The sequence below is a fragment of the Pleurodeles waltl genome, chromosome 2_1 (assembly GCF_031143425.1).
Source record: "Pleurodeles waltl isolate 20211129_DDA chromosome 2_1, aPleWal1.hap1.20221129, whole genome shotgun sequence".
Lineage (NCBI taxonomy): Eukaryota > Metazoa > Chordata > Amphibia > Caudata > Salamandridae > Pleurodeles > Pleurodeles waltl.
The window spans coordinates 193674642-193687751 of NC_090438.1; the positions used below are offsets into that span (position 1 = coordinate 193674642).

At 43.1% G+C, this 13110-nt stretch overlaps 1 protein-coding gene across 4 annotated transcripts in view; it reads left to right on the forward strand.

The window, feature by feature from the left end:
- NRK (Nik related kinase) overlaps positions 1-13110 on the forward strand; it is a 720008-nt gene that overhangs the window by 204766 nt on the left and 502132 nt on the right. The gene's annotated exons all lie outside the window — the stretch shown is intronic.

Sequence of the window (13110 nt, forward strand, 5' to 3'; positions counted from 1 at the left end):
TTGGCCTCTAGCTCAGCCGGCACATAGGGAAACCTACCAAACCTGTGCATTTCTGAAAATTAGAGACCTGGGGGAATCCAAGGAGGGGTGACTTGCGGGGCTCGGACCAGGTTCTGTTACCCAGAATCCTTTGCAAACCTCAAAAAGTGGCTAAAAAAACAAGTTTTCCTCACATTTCGGTGACAGAAAGTTCTGGAATCTGAGAGGAGCCACAAATTTCCTTCCACCCGGCGTTCCCCCAAGTCTCCCGATAAAAATGATACCTCACATGTGTGGGTAGGCCTAGCGCCTGCGACAGGAAACGCCCCAAAGCGCAACGTGGACACATCCAAATTTTTGGAAGAAAACAGAGGTGTTTTTTGAGAAGTGCCTACCTGTAGATTTTGGCCTCTAGCTCAGCCGGCACGTAGGGAAACCTACCAAACCTATGCATTTCTGAAAACTAGAGACCTAGGGGAATCCAAGGAGGGGTGACTTGCGGGGCTCGGACCAGGTTCTGTTACCCAGAATCCTTTGCAAACCTCAAAAAGTGGCTAAAAATACAAGTTTTCCTCACATTTCGGTGACAGAAAGTTCTGGAATCTGAGAGGATCCTCAAATTTCCTTCCACCGTGCGTTCCCCCAAGTCTCCCGATAAAAATGATACCTCACTTGTGTGGGTAGGCCTAGCGCCCGCGACAGGAAACGCCCCAAAGCGCAACGTTGACACATCCAAATTTTTTGTAGAAAACAGAGGTGTTTTTTGCGAAGTGCCTACCTGTAGATTTTGGCCTCTAGCTCAGCCGGCACCTAGGGAAACCTACCAAACCTGTGCATTTCTGAAAACTAGAGACCTAGGGGAATCCAAGGAGGGGTGACTTGCGGGGCTCGGACCAGGTTCTGTTACCCAGAATCCTTTGCAAACCTCAAAAAGTGGCTAAAAAAACAAGTTTTCCTCTCATTTCGGTGACAGAAAGTTCTGGAATCTGAGAGGAGCCACAAATTTCCTTCCACCCGGCGTTCCCCCAAGTCTCCCGATAAAAATGATACCTCACTTGTGTGGGTAGGCCTAGCGCCCGCGACAGGAAATGCCCCAAAACAGAACGTGGACACATCACATTTTTTCATAGAAAACAGTGCCTACCTGTGGATTTTGGCCTCTAGCTCAGCCGGCACCTGGGGAAACCTAGCAAACCAGCACATTTTTGAAAACTAGAATCCCAGGGGAATCCAAGATGAGGTGACTTGTGGGGCTCGGACCAGGTTCTGTTACCCAGAATCCTTTGCAAACCTCAAAATGTGGCTAAAATAACACGTTTTCCTCGCTGTGCTGCGATCGGGGGCCAGGAAACACTTTCAGGAAGGCCTCGTAAGAAAGGGGAGACTCTCCCCTTTCTTACGAGGCCTTCCCGAACGTGTAAAAGGCCGTTTTCCCCATCAAAGCAGGAAGCGGCCGCAAGGCTGCTTCCTGCTTTGATGGGGAAAACACCTTTGCAACGTCAGCGCGCCCCGCGGCGCGCTGACGTCACAAAGGGGCGGGTGGGGGGCGGGGGGAGACACGGTAGCTTCCGTGTCTCCCCAGGGAAGTAAAAAAAATAAAAATAAATCCTCGGGTGCGACGCACCCGAGGATTTATTAATGCCCTTCCTGGTGTCGGCCACTGGTCGTGACCCGCACCAGGGAGGGTGTGTGGGCGTCGGCCAGTGGCCGACGCCCGCACCAAAGCGGTTAAAGGGGCGGGGTCATGGGGTGACGAGCAAGGGGAGTGCACAGAGCACTCCCCTCAGTGCGCATGTATGTCTGGCCGGCCGCCTCAAACCGGCCAAACACACATGCGCACAAGGGCTCTCTCCAACCCGGCACTGTGTTGCCAGATTGGAAGGAACAGGCCCAGGCTCCAAGTCTTCATTGGAGCGCCCAGACAGGATGCTCCAGCCAATCATAATGCTGCTCTGAGCAGCATCATGATTGGCCTGCACTGGCGTAGAGAGTGGTGGCGTGGACGTGACTTAAGGTAAGTCGTCATTATTTTTATTTTTTTATTCCCCCTGCCACTATCCCCAGTCGCCAGCCGTGACTGAGTTACACCCAGAACCTGTCATTGTAGGGAGAAGCTGAGATAAATGGAAGTTAATAAAGCTCCAAACCTAGAGAGTCATTGCCCTTAAGGGACTGAAAGCAAGTGCATTTCAAAGCAAGTAGCTGAAATTTCGAAGGCTTCAGTGAACTCAATGCAGGAACTCCTTTAGTGTCTCCCATGGTGACCTCACACAGTTGTGCTGCTGTGAAGAGGTGAAATGCTGTTGTTCAAAGATCCGAACACTCTGAATAGCGAATAGTTTGCTTGTGGGCTGAACTAAGGAGTGAATGAATTGACAGCCAAGCCAATGACTGAAGAGGGCTGTACTGTTGTCTGAGTAAAAGTGTGGTCAGCTTGGGCTGATCCACAATATGAATGACAATATTTCACGCCACTGACTGAAGAAGTATGAACAGAAAACATCTATCTATCTATCTATCTATCTATCTATCTATCTATCTATCTATCTGTCTGTCTATCCTTTATTATATGATATTTTTCATAAAGACAAAAGGTCAATCAAAAACTATGCAAAAAATGCAGTTGTAAAATGTCATAATTACAGTGGCCCTGCCTACTAGACAGTGCATGCACTGGCTGTACAAGACATACTGTAGGCTTAACTAGAACATACAGGAGCTTGGCACCCACCCTTTGCTTACAATTGGTTACCTTTCCAGTCACTCTCATTTGCCTGCTTTTTATTTGTGTCCCTGTTTGTCAATCTGTGTTTGTCTCCCCTAGGAAGCATAGCATATTAAACATCTCTTTAGATTGGCTGGCTATAATGCTTCCACTGCCTACTTTTCAATCCCTATTGTATTCTTTTGGGTAAAACACTCCATAGGAGTATATCTCTTTTCCACTTCTCTCCCTCATGTACTTCTCGCACATGTTACGCACACTCTTGTGTACTTCCCCTGTTTGCTTTCTCGCCCTCTTTCTGCTCTCTGATTTGGTTTTGGTGTACATGTTCCATCCCATTTTGATATATAACTAGTCTAGACACTAAGCCAAAAGCAAGCAAAAATGCACACTAGGGCAGTCTTCCTGCTGTGTGCGTAATGGAATGCCAGTGCAGAAAATACAGTAAACCACAATGACTTTACTTATGGTTATACATTAACAATATAAGGCCTACCCCAAGTCATTAGCTAATCCAGCAGAGTCTTCTCTGCTACCATTGCGAGGTTACTGGCTAAGCACAACAAGAGTCTGACATGTGCAGGCCACACACATGTGCAGATGCGTGTGCAAACATGGTCACAGCTAGCCAGTCAAGTGCCCCTTAACCTTGCTGCATCACAGCTGCCTTATCTTAGAAGGCAGGCACTGGCGGTAAACAATTGCTGTGCATTTATGGTGTGTTTACTGTGGGTGAGTCACTAGTTGTCAGGCTAACCCACAATAAAAAGATAAAAAAACAGGTGATCAAAAAGCAAAAAATCTGTGTGAATTAAATGAGCAAAACCCATCCCCTTACAACTTAATTATATTTTTACTATTTGAAATGTATTATTAAAAGCATCCACTTATATTTTGAACAATACCCATGAAGAAACATTCTTATACTGGTCAATAATTATGAATATGATTTGGAGCATAATGAACTCTAATATATATGGGTCTAGTGAAGGGATTGGAGTTTTGAGGACATCTGTTAGATACATCCAAGATATATTTGTATCCACTTTGACAGCAGCAAGGTTTATTTGACAACATTTATTAACAAAAGAATGACTACACTGTACCCCAATCACGATTAACCTAATTAGTGAAAAGGGGGTCTGGTGTGCTAAGTGTGGGTAAAGAATGACATATTCAGGGGCAGCTCCCCCATTTGGGCGGAGGAGCGTCACCCTCTCCCCCACCACCCCTCTCCACCTCCAGCAGTGGCAGCTGCAAATCTTTAAAAGAAAATAATAATATACCTTGTTTATTATCCTTTTCTTTTAAATGGGCCGGGCCATGGGGGTGATGAGCTGCAAGGGGGAGTGCTCAGCACTCCCCCTCACTGCACATGTATGTTTGGCCGGCCGTCTCGGCTGGCCAAACACACATACACAGTAGGCTTTCTCCAGCTCGGCAACACACTTTCCGGGCTGGAGAGGGCATGCACAAGCTCCCAGCCAATCCTGCTGCTCTGAGCAGCGTCAGGATTGGCCGCAGGGCAGGCTGGGAGCCTGTGCCTGCAGCCAGGAGCAACGAGGGACAGAGAAGGTAAGTGTTTTGTTTTTATCTTTTTTTATTTTATTTTTATTTACACACCAGCCCGCCCCACCCCTTCTCGTTAGTCACAATATTTGTGCACATGATATAGGATGTTCCAAGTCAGTAAATGGGAAAACAGTCTCCAGCTCTTTATTTCATATTTCCCTAAGATGAACAAACTTTGGAATAAGGCGCTTGGGGTTTGATTTATGAAAAGTTAGCGCCGCCTTTACGTCATTTTTTTAAACAAAAACGGCACAAACTTACAAAATATAATTACAATTATATTTTGTAAGTTTGCACTGGTTTTGCATTAAAAAATAACGTAAAGGCAGCTCTAACTTTTCATAAATCAGTCCCTAGGTGCTTTGACCTAATGGTATATATGAGGTCAGTGGTGAAGGATATAAGTTAACAGTCTGCCCTCTCGCCACACATATAGGGAGTGCTGGTGCCTTCTCTTTCTTTTTCAGCACTAAGAGGTTGTTAATTAAACTAGTAATATGCTACCTGTGTTATGGTGCCCAAGGCCTTCCCTCACTGAAGTGAGGACCATGGACTGATATGCTAAGCAGCAATCTATATTAAAGTAGAAGCAAAGGATGGTGAGTGACAAACTGCTTATTTTAAAGAATATGGGGCTTTCTCATATGGACCTTAAAGAAATAAAGTTTATGTGAATATAGAATTAACAGGCGCAAAATCAGATTGTTCCAAGTTGATAAAACTTTTTAATACCCAACGATTGCAAAGCTTGTACGGACCTACTGTGGGAAGAATGAATGATTTTAACTTAATTCCAATTCTTTTTAAATAGTTTACATTCAGGTCCAAATGTTGTTTCTAATTCAAACAATAAGGTGAAATGTAAGAAGCAAAGGCACAATAGAGATATTTATCGTGATGCTTGTGTAATGCCCTCGATGCCGCCACTAAGATACAAAGACATATTTATTGCACACCAAAACGTTACTTGGCAATATGCTGACTTTGTAAAGATAATCACATGTTCCTCCATGGTTCGGTCAACCGCAAGGGAAAGAACATCGTTGCTCAGCTCCTGCAGAAATCATGGTAAATGATTCATCAGTATTCTTCTTTCTACTTGGTGATATCATACATCCGACTGAGGAAACCATCAAGAGGAAACACATCTATATCGACTGAGCCTCAGATAATTGCTCAGGGGCTTGAATTTAGTAGTGCCCTTCCCAAGCATTTCCTTCCAGCTTGTTATAGTCATTATAATCAAAGGTAAAGGGGTTGATTTAAAACGTTAAAACGTCTATCTATCTATCTATCTATCTATCCATCTATCTATCTAACTATGTGTAGAGAGAGATAATGCACAAAATTCTGCTGTATGCAAATACAGATTAATGCTGCACAAAATGCAGCAGTTGCAGCAGTATAAAAAGCGACATTTGTCAGGGTGCCATAAATAATGGAAATTATTTTACAGTTGCATATGAAATATGAGTTTCATCATCCCAGTGACTAACCTCAAACTACTCTGACTACCTTTTGCCCTTGCCAGAGCCACAACTGGGATCTAGGATTTTGTGGACCACATTATGGGATATGTTAATCTAAATTGTTTACTATTTTATCAACAATCTATTCTTGAAATGTAAATCAAATCTAAGCATTCTAATTGTAATCACTGTCCATTGTTAGCCGCACCTTGAAAAAATCTGCAGTCAAGGCATGCCATACTCCAACATATCAAAGACTTGACATAACGTTGTGACTTCAACCTCTTGGAAGCTAAATTGTTAATAGGAGATATATGTAGCAAGAACATATCCATACTTTTCAGTTCATTGATGATCCATACTCCATATACAGTTGAAAACCTTAGGCATGTGTGGGAAAGACTGTTAGACCGGGCAATCTTGGCATGGTCTCCCCCAATGTTTTGCCTCTACTTCCCAGGTTGTTGCTGTGTGGTGGACTCTGTTTTTGCTGTTTTTGTTACTTTGATCACTTTACCACTGCTGAAAGTGCAAGTGCTCCATGTGGGATATTGTATTCGTAATTGGCTTTTCCATAATTGGCATATTTGATTTAATAGAAAGTGCCTAGTAAAGTGCACTAGGGGTGCCCAAGGCCTGTAAATCAAATGCTACTAGTTGGCCTGCAGCACAGATTGTGCCACCCACATGAGTAGCCCTGCAAACATGGCTCAGACCTGCCACTGCAGTGTCTGTGTTTGCAGTTTTTATACTGCCAATTTGACTTTGCAAGTGTACCCACTTGTCACGCCCAAACCTTAACTTTTTATATATGTAAGGCAGCCCTAAGGTAGGCTCTAGGTAGCCCTGTGGACAGGGTGCAGTGTGTGTTAAAGGTAGAACATGTAGTGATGTGTTTTTACATGTCATAACAGTAAAAACTGACAATTTCAGTTTTCACTGTTGCAAAGCCCATCTATCTTATAGGTTAACATGGGTGCCACCTTTAAATATTCTTAAAGTGTGGTTTCCATTTGAGAGAAGATGCAAACCTGGAGTTTGGTGTCTCTGAACTCACAATTTAAATATACATCTTTTAGTGAAGTTGGTTTTTGGATTGTTAGTTTGAAAATGCCACTTTTAGGAAGTAGGCATTTTCTTGCTTAAACCATTCTGTGACTCTGCCTGTTTGTGGATTCATTGTCTGGGTCAGATTGACAGTTGGGCTGTTTGTGCATCTCACTAGACAGTGACACAAAGGGTGCTGGGGTGTGACCTGCATATCCTGAAGAGCCATCTGGGCTATGATGGAGGGAGGAGTGGTCACTTACACCTGAAAGGGCTGTGCCTGCCCTCACACAAAGCAGTCTCCAACCCCCTGATGTGCATCTGGGGCCAGGCCTGGGCAAGGCATGATCCTGTAAACAACAGAGACTTTTCTTTGAAGTTGGTCAACGTCAAAGGTAGAAAGGGGTATATGTATTGGACCCAAAACCCCAGACTTTAGATTGCTTCTGGAATCAAGAGGGACCTCTGCCAAGGAGAAGAGCTGGAGGAGGAGTACTGCCCCTTTGCCTGTGACTGCGCTTTGTTGGGTTGGCCTGCAGTTGCTGCTTCTGCCTGAAAGAGGACAAAGACTGGACTTTGTGGTATATTCCTGCTTGTGAAGAATCTCCATAAGCTTGGACTGAGCTTTCCTCCTGTTTTGAAGTCTCAGGGCCATCAAAGACTTCCTCTGCCAACACCTGGACTCTCTGCTGAGGCTCCTGCCCTCCCACGTGGTGCCCTATGGGCCCTTGGAAGGTGAAGCTGGTAGAACAAAGATAGAAATCCACTCACAGGAAGCCGTGCGAAGAAAAATTAGACGCAACACTGCTTGCGGCTGTTAAAATCAGCGTGAACGACATGCAGCACAGTTTTCCATCACCGTGCGGCCCAGATTGCTCAGGCATCGTTGCTGGGCATCAAAATCATTATGAAACTGCACAGATCCAAGGTGCCCTGTCCGGAAATCAACACATCGCTCTTTTTGGGGAGAGAAAAATTATGCATCGCCTACCCGACTGGAAGAGAAACGACGCAAGGCCTCACCTGGGAGTAAGGAATTGACGCATCACTTACTTTTCTGATGCACGCTCACCTGTGTGGCTTTATTTTTTATGCAAACCAGATACTTTGTGTAAAAACAATGTTTCCATTGTTTTCTATGGAGTAACACGGTTTTTACTTTAAAAAATAATAACTTGATTTGTGTATGTTGGATTTTTGTCATTTTGGTCTTTTTGTATTTAAATAAATATTGTCTATTTTTCTTAATTGTTGTGGTGTACATTTTGCAGTGTTTTCACTGTATTACTGTGTGTGTTTTGGTACAAATACTTTACACATTGCCACTGAGATAAGCCTGACTGCTTGTGCCAATCTACCAAGTGGGAGAGCAGGGGTTATCGTAGGTGTGTATCTCCCTTCTCCTGGCTAGAGTGAGGGTCCCTACTTGGACAGATGGCATACTGGCTGCCAATCAGAGACCCCAATTCTAACAAAGACGCTTTCAGCAAGTAATGGCAAGGCAACAAGACCAAAGTGAGAAAGTACTATCACCACTCAGTCAGTCAGTCAGAAAAAGCTTTATTTGGCTACTAAAAGTAATATAAGCACACAATTAGCACATGTCCAAACAAAAAATTACAATAGCATTACATTACATTATCACGCTGAAAAAGATAAAAACAGATAAAAATACAGTTAAAAATGCATTAAAAAGACAGATGCAAAATTCATAGATGAAGGACAAAGCAAAAAAACAGCATTTCATCCGGTCAAGCTCTTCCTAATCCAATGAGCCCCTATCAAAAAACTTGCTACAGTGGAACAAATAAAAGGGCTTATTAACATTTGCAAATACTTCAGCGCTGGCCTAACTTGCTCAAAGGGTTGCTCCTTAAATAAAGTTACTGATGCAGTAAAGCTCTACAGTGCTCACAAATGGAAATAAACTTCACAGTGTCTTGTGGGGAGAAATCATCACACGACCAGGGACTTCTGTCTTCCACTTTATGTTATCCCTGAGGGACCACCAGGGACCAATGTAAAAGATTAAATCTAAATTTCATCAGCAAAGTTCATGTGGGGACAGCGTGATAGTAATCAAATAGGTCTCCATCAGGGGACCAGTTTTCAGTAAAAGATAGGATCGAACTGTAGGTTTGCTAAGTTCATACGTCTCCCTTTCAGAGCCCAGCATACGGGCGAAGTGCTTCTTCGCCCAAAATCAGCTACCTCTTTGAAATGTAATGCGGGTGCTCGAATAAATTAAAGCTACCCAATTTACGCATAACATCCTTCAAATATTTAATCGATGGGATGCGTAGCGCCCTGTCTTAAGTCAGGCAGTCTTTAATGATAGCCTGATTAAGTACTAATATTAGATTACACCATACCATGATCCACCTGAGAAAAGGTAGAAGAGCTAATTGATCGCAAATATACCCTAACCCCAACTCTTCATGTATAATATATGTGGGTACTGACTGTGGAATGGCCAATAATTTTCTTAAGAATTTATTTTCCACAGTCAGAATAACCCTCATATCCTCAAAGTCTCATATATCACAACCATTGTTGGCCATTGGGATACATTTGCCCTGGTAAACTTTAATAAGTGCCAGTATCTGTTTAGCCCCCAACCTTTTAACAAAATTGAGAGTCGCAACTTCAGCTCTCGAAAATACATTCCTTTTTATTTTCATTTGAGGGCCCCACAAACCTTTCTCATCATAAAGGACCCCAAGTATGAAAAGGTCAGGACCCTAACCAATTATTTGCTCCAAAGCATTTTTTCAGAGATTGTCTAGTGCCCACAACCATTGTGTGTGATTTAAGGTAGTTAGTGCTCAAATCCAGGACACTCATGAAGGCCACAAAAGAATCAACCAACTGTGGTCCTAGAAATTATCATCACCACTCAATTTAGAAATACCCAATTAAAATATTTACACTAGACATACCTCACATGACACAAACGACAGAGATTTGGAAAAATCCACTCTACGAAACTAACCTGGGCACCTCATACATACCACACTGCAATGCCCCCGAATAAGATCATCTTGCAAAAGGGGGAGACATACAATGCAGGAATTAAAGGCTGACTAAATGATGACCCCCAAACTGATACTCCTACACATAACACCAATCCTAGACACCAATGGAAAGAGATTAATCTTGATGCACCGAGAACTAGTCATTGCAAAATTCAATATTGCTTAAACCTGGCGATGCAGAGATCCAGCTGCCTTTGAAGGTTGGTCAGGTGGAAACGATTACTGTAGAACATTGGAGATTCACTTCCAGAAGTTACGTGAATGACAACAGAAATGTATTCAGATCTGCTGGGTGTGGATGGACTGTCAATGAATCTCGAGGGAATTGAGGGTAGTTGATGAGGCACTGCCGTGAGATCAAACCAATGACAACCTGCCTGGACCAGAAATAACTGTAGTAGGTAGTTACGCATGGAACATATTGATGTGTAAAACAATGAAACGGATAAGAATGATGTGTCGAGATGACATTTAATATGCTGTTTACTATGTTGTAAAAGCCAATAAGCTGTTTTATTTTTTTTTAAGTCTGGAAGAGGACAGACTGCATGCCCCAATAATTTTCCCTAACCTTACAAATTTGTAAAAGCTAACTATATTCATGAATATACGTTTAGGAAAAACCCCACAAAAAACTAGATTCAGGTTTTCGATAAAAGCTGGAAAATATATAGGTATGGCTTCAGCGTTTTTCACATCTTCCAGCATGCTGGTATGTTGTCACACGGAGAGAGATGTATTGTTCAACAGTATTGGATTAAAAATCTTTGATGTTCCCAGTCGTCTTGTTTATGTTCTTGTGCAGGTTAGTGTTTTTATTCCCGTACAGATGATCACAAAGTGCATCTATATAAGCGTGAAAAAATGGTGTTAAACATATCAAACTCTTTAGGAGAGAATTGATATATATGCAGCCTAGAAAATGGCATTAGCGAGCAACTACCTTGCAACAGTGCTAAAATATTATTGTTGTTTCGAAAAGAATAAAACACTACGATCATCACACCGAGGTTCTATAGAGTGAAACACAGACTAATGTGCACCCGATGATGCATTGATTTCCTCTCCAAATACCGTTGTATTAAAAGGTCTAATTCAGTGCTTCATTTGTGCTTGTTGTTTCCGGTGCTGAGCACCGGCATTTATTTTCGAGGGCCGGGGCTTATTCCTCTGCCTCAAGCATTTGCTGCGAGCAAAAGACACATATGGAAAAGACGGATGAAGGGAAAACGAAAATGCGTCACAAAGGGAGAAAGTAGAAAGCTGCAAGAGTGAGCTGATGGGGCAGGGAGTGGATTTCTATGGATTGAAGAGGCCCGAGATGGCTTCAAGATTATGGCGCCTCAGTATTCCATGCTCACACATTGAATTGCAGCATCCGCGTGTTTAAGAGGAGGACTTTAGGTACCGGCACCTTTTTATTTACCAATTAAGCACTAGTCTAATTAGAGACATCTATAAAAAGTGCCACTCCATAGGCCTAGACAGGGACTAACTCAGAAACACTTACTTGCATTGTTTTGCATTGCAACATTTATAGAGCACACACTAACTCTATACCGGGAGCTGAAGCACTTTCTCACTTGGCACTTGGATAGCATACAACACCTTGTAGGATGCATGGCTGGAATTTTGTTTTGATCCTATGTGCAAAGTGTTTACCTGTTGTACATGATGACCACCGGGATGTGGTTAGTATATTTTGAGATGCAGCACTTAATAGTGTAATGGAAGAAGAAGCATGCGAGAGTGGTGCCCATTGTAAGCTGTCTGCTTTGAAAAGCTCTGCAGGTCTCTTTCTAGTATTTATTAGACTGTGCATTCTGAGATATTTAGTTAAAGTCTATGGTCCTGAGCAAGAAGTGGTTGGAAGGAGATGGTGGAGAGATCTGCCGGGATGGGCGTTGCTAATCTCATCTCATATCTTTGTGTCATTGTGAGATGTTAAAAAGTGGTTGTTTTCTGTGACCAGTTGGGACCTGCAGTGATGGACTAAATTAAAGTCCTCACTTGGAACGCTACATTTGGCAGATCTCTTCAGTTATTCCATGCCGGTTCAGTTGGGGATGGGTGTTTTAATTGCTTTGAACTAATACAGTAGTAGGGATTAACATGACCTACAGCAGTTTTATCTTATTTGAGTACAAAGTGTGAAGTAGTATCAAGGAATTATTATTCAGTCTCTATCAATCCAATGCTCCATCTCAGACTGTTAAGGCATCAGTGTGAGCCGGGAGGGTCATTTATTGTATTATTATTGTATGTATGAAGCACTTATGACCTCTAATTAGGCATTGAAGCGCTTTATTCCGGACAACACACTGCTCCGTAACCCAAGGTTCGTGTTTTTGTCAGTGGTTAGTGTTGGTTATTGGGATTAGCCTTGTGCTCTTATGGCCCATTTCGGGCCGTTACTCCCGTTTCACAAGTCTGGTGAAAGCGGCCTGAAGCCAACCGTAACCTCCTCATAGTGCGCACGCGTTATCCTGCAATATATTTAAAAGAAGAAGTGCTTTAAGTGTCAGGTACTGCCGGTACTGGGTACCTGCGCTTCTTTCATTTAGAGAGTACCTGCACTTCTCAGCACTGCTGCGATGCGGTAATGAGTGAGTACCGGCACTTCTCAGGAGTAAACACGCACTCTCAATAGTGAATACCTGCACTTCTGTGTTATCATTTAAAGCACTCACAAGAGGACACTTCATGCCCACGAACAGTCCGTTTCGATGAAGACCGCGGCCCATCCCTACACACCCGCTACCCCAGAGTGTAAACTGTAATCACTTTAGGGCGGCATCAAAAGCGAAAGCACATTTATGCGGGTTTCAGAGCTCGTGAAAAGCCGTGGAGCTTTGTATCATCTTAGACACCTGAAGGTGAACTCGGATAAACCCGTGTTCTTGTCTTTCATTCAGGACTTGCCTTTCTTCCAAAAAGAAACAGCATCGAAGCCTTGTACACTTACCCCCGTTAACGTTAGAAACGCAACATGCTAGGAATGCGAATACATAATAGTAACTCGCTGTTTATAGCGCCTTGAAACAGCAGCTGTGCGCTACATAAAAACGAGGCTTAATAATATGGGAGTGCTAAGAACATTTGAGGGCTCCTAAAATCGAACAGGGTTTACTTCTCACAGTTCCAGTGCCGCACATTCTTCGCTTCGATTTGGTTTATATTTTGGGATTTCTAGGAAACCCCCTCCGGCCTGCTGTCTTACTCTCCTACCCTTCACCTACAAACCCGGCTACCAATCGTGGGCTATCACATTTCAAAATTAATT